Below are 9,580 nucleotides of genomic sequence, written 5' to 3' on the forward strand. Positions count from 1 at the left end.
AGTGCCCATAAAACAGTGTGTTCCCCAACAGGGAGCCTCCAACTGTTTCTAGACTACAACCCTCATTATTTACAGACAGCCTGTGGCTGCCTGGAAATGATGGGAGTTGTAGTTTAAAAGCAGCTGGAGGCCTCCTGTTTGGGAACAAACTGACAGAAAGGGGTTGTTCACATTAAACCTTTTTAATATGCCTTTTTTTAACCCCTTAAGGACGCAGCCCTTTTTCACCTTAAGGACTGAGCCCTTTTTTGCAATTCTGACCACCGTCACTTTACGAATTAATAACGCGAAAACGCTTTTACCGAATATTCTGATTCTGAGATAATTTTTCGTGACATATTCTACTTTATTTTGGTGGTAAATTTACGGCGTTACTTGCATCTTTTTTTGGTGAAAAATCCCCAAATTTCGCGAAAGTTTAGAAAATTTTGCATTTTTCTACCTTTGAAGCTCTCTACTTGTAAGGAAAATGGATATTCCCAATAAATTACATTTTTATTCACAAATACAATATGTCCACTTTATGTTGGCATAATAAAATGGCCATATTTTTGCTTTTTGAAAAAATTAGAGGGCTTCAAAGTAGAGCAGCAATTTTCAAAAAATTCATGAAAATTGCTAAATCTGAAGGGACAGATGTTACAGAACTACAACTCCCAGCATGCCTGGGCAGTCCAGGCATGCTGAGAGTTGTAGTTTGGCAACATCTGGAGGGCTACCATTTGGGCACCACTGTAACAGTGGTCTCCAAACTGTGACCCTCCAGATGTTGCAAAACTACAACTCCCGGCATGCCTGGACTGCCCAGGCATGCTGGGAGTTGTAGTTCTGTAACATCTGTCCCTTCAGATTTAGCAATTTTCATGAATTTTTTGAAAATTGCTGCTCTACTTTGAAGCCCTCTAATTTTTTCAAAAAGCAAAAATATGGCCTGCATTGCAGTTTGGCCTTCCTAGTGGTTGCCACAGTAAAGGTCACTTTACTTTCACTTTCAATTCCCCCGCCCCCCCCCCCCCCCCCACCGTCGATTCCCTACCTGAGCCAGGATCCAGCAGTCTCCAGCGTAGATCGGGGATCCCCAGGCATCTTCTCCTGCAGGTACCAGCCTCCATCTTCTGTCCATGTTCCCCCTCGACATCCAGGGGGGGCAGAACGGGGGGTTTCCATGGCAGCCCACTGTCCCGCTCTGCCATTGGTCAGAATCAGTTCTGACCAATGGCAGGGGATAGGAGGAGATTGCAGCACTGCGACCTCACTCCTAGCCCTCAGGATGATCGGGGCTGCCCCTGACAGCTCCAATCATCGCTATTTTCCGGGTGATCGGGTCACCAGATCAGCTCGGAATAGCAGAAAATCGCATGTCTGAATTGACATGCAATTTTCTGTGATCGCCAACATGGGGGGTCTCAAGACCCCCCTGTGCGATGTGCCGGGATGCCTGCTGAATGATTTCAGCAGGCATTCAGATCCGGTCCCCAACCGGCTATCGGTGGGGACCGGAATTCCCATGGGCGTATGCATACGCCCCACGTCCTTAAGGACTCGGTATGCAGGGTGTATGCATACGCCCGGCGTCCTGAACGTGTTGAAAAAAAGAATGTGAACAGACCCACACTCACCACCCTCGTTCTTGGCAGTCAATCTACTTGTGTAGCTCTAATCTGCATCATCACTGGAGGCAGGGCATAACAGGAAGAGGCCCGGACCAGGAACCTGGAGGATAAGTGAATTTTTGCTCACGGCATACATTATACTGCCATCTATATAGATGGCTGTATAATGCATACCCCTCTTCCCCTCCCAGCAAGGGTAATTAACTCTTAATTGCTGGGCCAGCACATAGGGCTCAGTCCAACAAGGACTTACAGTAAGGCAACAATCTATACAGTTTACTGCTTTGTGGTCATATTTTTTAAGAGCATTTTACAAAGTGTGTAAACAGGCCAAAATTATTATTATAATATTTTTGCATTCTTTGTCACTACCATGGCTATTTATTAACCAACTCTACATCATGCATTATTTATCATAAATTATTTATCATAAGCTGTAAATGTCCCAGTTATGTTAAACCCTACAGCATGTCTACACATATGCAAATGTAAGGCAAATTAGGGAATTGCCTTCCTAATATTGCAGGAACTTATTTTGAGATTTTTCATGGTACTAGTTAAAGCGTACCTGTTAGATACCACAAAAAAAAAAAAGTTTGATATTTGTACCTAATCCTGATCATGTACATACAATTTGTATGTCTCTATGACCATTATTTCACTGGAAAACAGCATAGTAACACTGCTCACTTTCTTTTTCATCTTCTCAAAGGGAGGGGACGTGTCCTTCTTTTGCCTGCACTGTGCATGACTCAGCTTTCTTCCTCACTCTGCTTACTCACTGGTCTCAGGAACGAGCCTGGCAGCCCTGCTCTGTAACCCTTTCCTCTCTGGTTTTATGCTGTACACATACACACACAATGATTATTGAAGATTGCCTGTACTCTACCACCAAAGACAATATGATGAGTGTATAACTTAGATCTTCCAAATTTTATGCATACATTTTCTATATGTTCCTCATGTGTGTCATCCTTAGGCAGTCCTGTAATGCTGGGATTTGTAGTTTTGGAATAGTTGGAGGTACACTGTTTGGATAACTCTTTTTTTTTTTTTTGCAGCAGTGCTGCCTTCAGCTGTACGTCTACAGCTTTTGCAAAACTGCAACTCCCAGCAAGCCCATACATCCTTTGACTGCCCAGGCATGCTTGGAGTTGTAGTTTTACAACAGTTGGAGGCACATTATTAGTAAAACTCTGTGTTACAGCAGTGTTGCTGCAGGCTGTGTTCCTACTGCCGCCTTGCCCATCAGCCATCTCTTGTCCATAGCCCTTGGACAAGCTGATGCTGCTGTGGGACTCATCAGTGTCCTAGGTATGGAGACCCCCTAGTGGTGGGATTTTCAAAGACAGTTTTCCAGTTTTCTTTAATAAAATGTGAAACATTTTTAATGAAGTATATTAGAAAAATCATTGTTTTGCCAAGATGTACAACATATAAAAAGTTTTGATATCTGACAGTGTTCATTTAAAATGCTATAGCTTTTTATTGTTTAGGCTACTTAGTATAGTGACCTATTTTGCGAACATATTTAGTATTATGCTTCACTTCTATCACACTGCAGGTGCCATCTATTTTATTTCTTTCAATCTCTGCATTGAATTTTTTACAGGCAGGACACTCCCTGCACAATTTAATATTTGGAAATATGATATCGTATTAAAAATAATGCAGTCCTTAAAAACTAATTCTAAAAGAAAAGTATTAAAAAAGAATGAGATTTTATGTGATAATAATTATAATTATGTTTAATAGGAGTTGCTATGCAGTAGCTCCGCTACAGGGCCCTTGGGGTTAGGAGATAAACAAAAATATATAGATATGAATAGAAAAATTCTATATATCACATACATTGTTTTTTAAAAATAAAATAGAAAACTAATATCTAATATTTGTGTACCAAATAAAACTGAAGTGCAATCGTGTCTGTTCTACAATATACAGTGGGGCAAAAAAAGGATTTAGTCAGCCACCAATTGTGCAAGTTCTCCCACTTAAAAAAGATGAGAGAGGCCTGTAATTTTCATCATAAGTATACTTAAATTATGAGAAACATAATGAGAAAAAAAAATCCATAAAATCCCATTGTCTGATTTTTTAAGAATTTACAGTATTTGCAAATTATGGTGGAAAATAAGTATTTGATAAATAACAAAAGTTCATCTCAATACTTTGTTACTGTATATACCCTTTGTTGGCAATGACAGAGGTCAAACAGTTTCTGTAAGTCTTCACAAGGTTTTCACACACTGTTGCTGGTATTTTGTCCCTTTTGGATTATTTACCCAAAATTTCTACTTTGGTATCATCTGACCATATGACATTCTCCCAGTCCTATTCTGGATCATCCAAATGCTCTCTAGAAAACTTCCGACTGTCCCGGACATGTACTGGTTTAACCCCTTAAGGACTGAGCATTTTTCCACTTTCGTTTTTTCTTCCTTACCTTTTAAAAATCATAACCTTTTCAATTTTGAACCTAAAAATCCACATAATGGCTTATTGTTTGTGCCACCAATTCAAATGTGTAATGACATTAGTCATTTTACCCAAAAATCTACAGCGAAACGGAAAAAAAAAATCATTGTGTGACAAAAAAAAAGAAAAAACACAATTTTGTAACATTTGGGGGGCTTTCGTTTCTACGCAGTAGATTTTTTGGTAACAATTACACCTTCTCTTTATTCTGTAGGTCCATATGATTAAAATGATACCCTACGTATATAGCTTTGATTTTTTTGTTCTTCCGGAAAAAATCATAACTACATGCAGGAAAATGTATACGTTTAAAATTGTCATCTTCTGACCCCTATAACTTTTTTTATTTTTCCGCGTACGGGGCAGTATGGGGGCTCATTTTTTGTGCCGTGATCTGATGTTTTTAGTGGCACCATTTTTGTATTGATCGTACTTTTTGATCGCTTGTTATACATTTTTTCATGATATAAAAAGTGACCAAAAATACGCTATTTTGGACTTTGGAATTTTTTTGCGCGTACGCCATTGACCGTGCAGTTTAATAAATTATATATTTTTATAATTCGGACATTTCCAAATAATCAAACTTTTATTAGGGAAGGGGTTAAATGATCTTTATTAACTTTTTTTTTCCAAATTTTTTTTTGTAATGTTGTGGCTCCTATGGGGGGAGGGGCTATAAAACTGCACACACTTATCTTTTACATTGATCAGTGTTTTTTCATAGGAAACCATTAATCAATGATTCTGCCGCTTGACTGCTCATGCCTGCATCTCAGGCACTGTTTGTTTGTTGTATAAGCAACATGTGTGCCAAGTTTCATGTTAATATCTTTAGCCGTTTGGACGTGATGCTGGAACTTACACAAACACACACATACACACGTTGAGTTATATATATATATATATATATATATATATATATATATATATATATATATAGATTTAATTTGAATTTATTTACATTTTTTATTACCCATTTTGGTGAACATAGAACATGGCGGTCCTCCGCTTTCAGTGCCCCCCTGACTGTGAAAGTGCAAATGTTTCATTTAATCAGTTAAGGTTCATTGTTATCGCTCCAAGCTGTTTCATTGGACTGAATGACACAGTCTGAAGTTGGTGGCAGCATTAGGAAACCATAGGGCCTCACAATCCCTAAGATTAACAATCCCTAAGATTAACCACTTAAGGACTCAGGGCTTACCTGAGACCACTCATTTTCTATATCACGGGGGCACGGCGGGGACCAGTGGCTAATAGCGCACGGCACTGATCATGGTGCCGCGTGCTACTTACCCTTTAGATGCGAACAGCTGTAGGACAAGAGGAGGGTCCCCCTACCTGCCTCCTATTTTCCGATCGCCGAATGACTGCTCAGTGCCTGAGATCCAGGCATGAGCAGTCAAGCAGCAGAATCATTGATCTATGTTATTCTATGGGATAACAAAGATCAATGTAAAAGATCAGTGTGCGCAGTGTTATTGTCAGGATCCGGATACTGTGAGGATACTGGTGGTGGATCCTCTGTGTCAGTGGGGTGATGACGTGGGCCGTACCAGGTGAACGGAGTCTAAGGGGTTACTGGTTTTCACCAGAGCCCGCCACAAAGCGGGATGGACTTGCAGCGGCAGGTAACCCCCAGGTCGTTCCACCCAATAGCGACTCAACCCCAACCCCTTGTACAGGCGCGGTACAAGGGATTAGGCAAGAGCAAGGTAGGACGTAGCAGAAGGTCAGGGCAGGCAGCAAGGATCGTAGTCAGGGGCAACGGCAGAGGGTCTGGAACACTGGCTTGGGACATACAAGGAAACGCTTTCACTGGCACTAGGCAACAAGATCCGGCAATGCTGGGAAGGGGAAGTGAGGTTATATAGAGAGGGCACAGGAGTGAGCACTAATTGGGCCAGGCGCCAATCAGTGGCGCACTGGCCCTTTAAATCGCAGAGAGCCGGCGCGCGCGCCCTAGGGAGCAGGGCCGCGCGCGCCGGGACTGAGCCGTCGGGGAACAGGACGGGTGAGGAGACCGGAATACGAACCGCGAGCGGGCGCGTCCTGCTACGCGGGTCGCATCCCCGCCGGTAACATTAATGCAACGCTCCCGGTCAGCGGGTCTGACCAGGGTGCTGCAAGAAGGTGAACTCCGCCAGCGCTCCGGGGAGGAGCAGGGACCCGGAGCGCTCGGCGTAACAGTACCCTCCTTGGGTCTCCCCCTCTTTTTGGAACCCAAAAACTTGCGAATGAGCTCCTTGTCGAGGATATTATCCTCGGGTTCCCAAGACCTCTCTTCGGGGCCACAATTCTCCCAATCTACGAGAACATTTTTTTTACCATTTTGGGCGCGAGGATTTCCTTAACAGCGAAGACATCGGAGGAGCCAGAGACAGGAGCTGGAGCGACAACCTTGGGGGATAAGCGGTTAAGAACAAGAGGTTTGAGAAGAGAAACATGAAAAGAGTTAGGAATACGGAGAGAAGGGCGAAGAAGAAGTTTGTAGGAGACAGGATTGATTTGACTCTTGATTTTAAAAGGTCCAAGATAACGTGGTCCCAGCTTATAGCTGGGAACACGGAAGCAGATATACTTGGCAGAGAGCCACACTTTGTCCCCAGGAGCGAAGACAGGAAGAGTTCTTCTCTTTTTATCGGCATGTCTCTTCATACAAGACGAGGCCAATAGGAGCAACTTTTGAGTTTCCTTCCAGATGATAGAGAAATCCCGGGTAACTTCATCAATGGCAGGCAATCCTGAAGAAGTGGGAATAGGGAGGGGGGGGGGGGGCAGAGGGTGACGGCCATACACCACAAAGAACTGGGATTTGGCGGAGGATTCAGAGTTTTTGAAATTGTACGAGAATTCAGCCCAGGGTAGAAGGTTGACCCAATCCTCTTGGCGGGAGGAAACAAAATGTCGCAAATAGTCACCAAGTATCTGGTTAAAGGGGTACTCCGGTGAAAACCTTTTTTCTTCTAAATCAATTGGTGGCAGAAAGTTAAACATATTTGTAAATTACTTCTATTAAAAAATCTTAATCCTTCCAGTACTTATTAGCTGCTGAATGCTACAGAGGAAATTCCTTTCTTTTTGGAACACTGATGACATCACGAGCACAGTGCTCTCTGCTGACATCTCTGTCCATTTTAGCAACCTCGCATAGCAGATGTATGCTAAGGGCAGCATGATGGCTCAGTGGTTAGCACTGCTGCCTTGCTATGCTGGGGACTTGGGTTCAAATCCCACTAAGGACAACAATAAATAAAGCGTAATTATTATTATAATGACGTCAGCAGAGAGAACTGTGCTCGTGATGTCATCTGAGAGCATTCTAAAAAGAAAATAATTTCCTATGTAGTATTCAGCAGCTAATTAGTACTGGAAGGATTAAGATTTTTTAATAGAAGTAATTTACAAATATGCTTAACTTTCTGCCACCAGTTGATTTAAAAGAAAAAAGGTTTTCACCGGAGTAACCCTTTGACTCTCTCTACTTGCCCATTGGATTGGGGATGATAGGAGGACGAGAAATTTAATTTGATTTTTAAGTGATTACAGAGAGCTCTCCAAAATTTCAATATAAATTGGACCTTTCTATCCGAGACGGTATGCGTGGGTAGCCCGTGAAGGCGAAAAATATGCATAAAAAATTGCTTCGCCAACTGTGGCGCAGAAGGAAGACCTGGAAGCGAAATGAAATGTGCCATTTTGAAGAAACAATCAACAACCACCCAGATGACGGTGTTGCCATGGGATACAGGCAAATCCGTAATAAAATCCATGGCAATTTGAGACCATGGCTGCTTAGGAACAGGTAAAGGAAGGAGGAGTCCAGCAGGCTTCTGACGATGGGTCTTGTCCCGGGCACAAACTGTACAGGCCCGAATGAAATCAGCGCCATCACCCTCCAGCGTAGGCCACCAATATAAACGAGAAATAAGTTGGATGGACTTCTTGACGCCAGCGTGGCCAGCGAGGTGAGAGGAATGTCCCCACTTGAGGCGCTGGCGTGGAGGGACAAATGTCTTTCCAAGAGGAGTTTGTCTAATAGAAGCTGGAGCAGAGGAGACCAGGCACTCAGGAGGTACTATGTGTTGTAGAGGGGCTTCAGATTCGGTAGCATCAGAGGAACGTGAAAGGGCGTCAGCCCTGACGTTTTTGTCAGTAGGACGAAAGTGAATCTCGAAGTTAAAGCGGGCAAAAAACAACGACACCCTAGCCTGGCGAGGGTTCAGACGTTGGGCAGACTGGAGATATGAGAGATTCTTGTGATCAGTGTAGATAACAATGGGGTGTTTGGAACCTTCCAGTAGATGCCTCCATTCTTCGAGAGCTAGCTTGATGGCCGGAAGTTCACGATCACCAATGGAGTAATTTTTTTTTTCGCCGGAGAGAAGGTTTTAGAAAAGAAACCACAAGTAATATTATGTCCGGTAGAGTTTTTTTTGGAGGAGTACGGCTCCGGCTCCGACTGAGGAGGCATCCACTTCCAGCAAGAAGGGTTTCGATGATCAGGTCTGGACAGTACTGGAGCAGAAGTGAAGGCAGTTTTGAGGCGATTGAAGGCCTCATCCGCTTTAGGAGGCCAGGACTTAGGGTTGGCATTCTTCCTGGTTAGGGCCACAATCGGAGCCACAATGGTGGAAAAATGGGGAATAAACTGTCGGTAGTAGTTGTCAAATTCTAAGAAGCGTTGGATAGCACTGAGTCCAGAAGGGCGTGGCCAATCTAAAACCGCTGACAGTTTGTCTGGGTCCATTTGAAGTCCCTGGCTAGAGACTAGGTAACTTAGGAAGGGAAGAGATTGGCATTCAAAGAGACATTTCTCCATTTTGGCATACAGTTGATTTTTGCGGAGTCTCTGGAGCACTAGGCGGACATGGCGATGGTGTTCCTCTAGACTAGAGGAGAAAATCAAGATGTCGTCCAGGTAAACCACAACACAGGTATATAACAAGTCCCAAAATATTTCATTAACGAAGTCCTGGAAGACTGCAGGGGCATTGCAGAGCCCAAAGGGCATAACAAGATATTCAAAATGTCCGTCTCTGGTATTAAATGCTGTTTTCCACTCATCCCCTTTCCTGATGCGAATGAGATTATATGCGCCTCTTAAGTCCAATTTAGTGAAGATGTTGGCGCCACGAAGGTGGTCAAAGAGTTCCGAGATTAGAGGCAGGGGATAGCGGTTTTTGATGGTGATTTTATTTAAACCGCGGTAGCCAATACATGGCCGTAGTGTACCGTCTTTTTTCGAAACAAAGAAGAACCCCGCTCCGGCAGGGGATGAGGACTTGCGAATGAATCCCCTCTTTAAATTTTCCTTGATGTAGTCAGACTTGGCTTGAGTCTCAGGGGCGGACAGAGGATAGATCCTGCCCAGGGGTGGAGTAGTAACAGGAAGGAGGTCAATAGGGCAGTCATAAGGCCTATGAGGTGGCAAAGTCTCTGCTTGTTTTTTACAGAAAACATCGGCATAGTCCTGGTAGGCCTTG

This window comes from Hyla sarda, chromosome 2 (genome assembly GCF_029499605.1).
Source record: "Hyla sarda isolate aHylSar1 chromosome 2, aHylSar1.hap1, whole genome shotgun sequence".
Lineage (NCBI taxonomy): Eukaryota > Metazoa > Chordata > Amphibia > Anura > Hylidae > Hyla > Hyla sarda.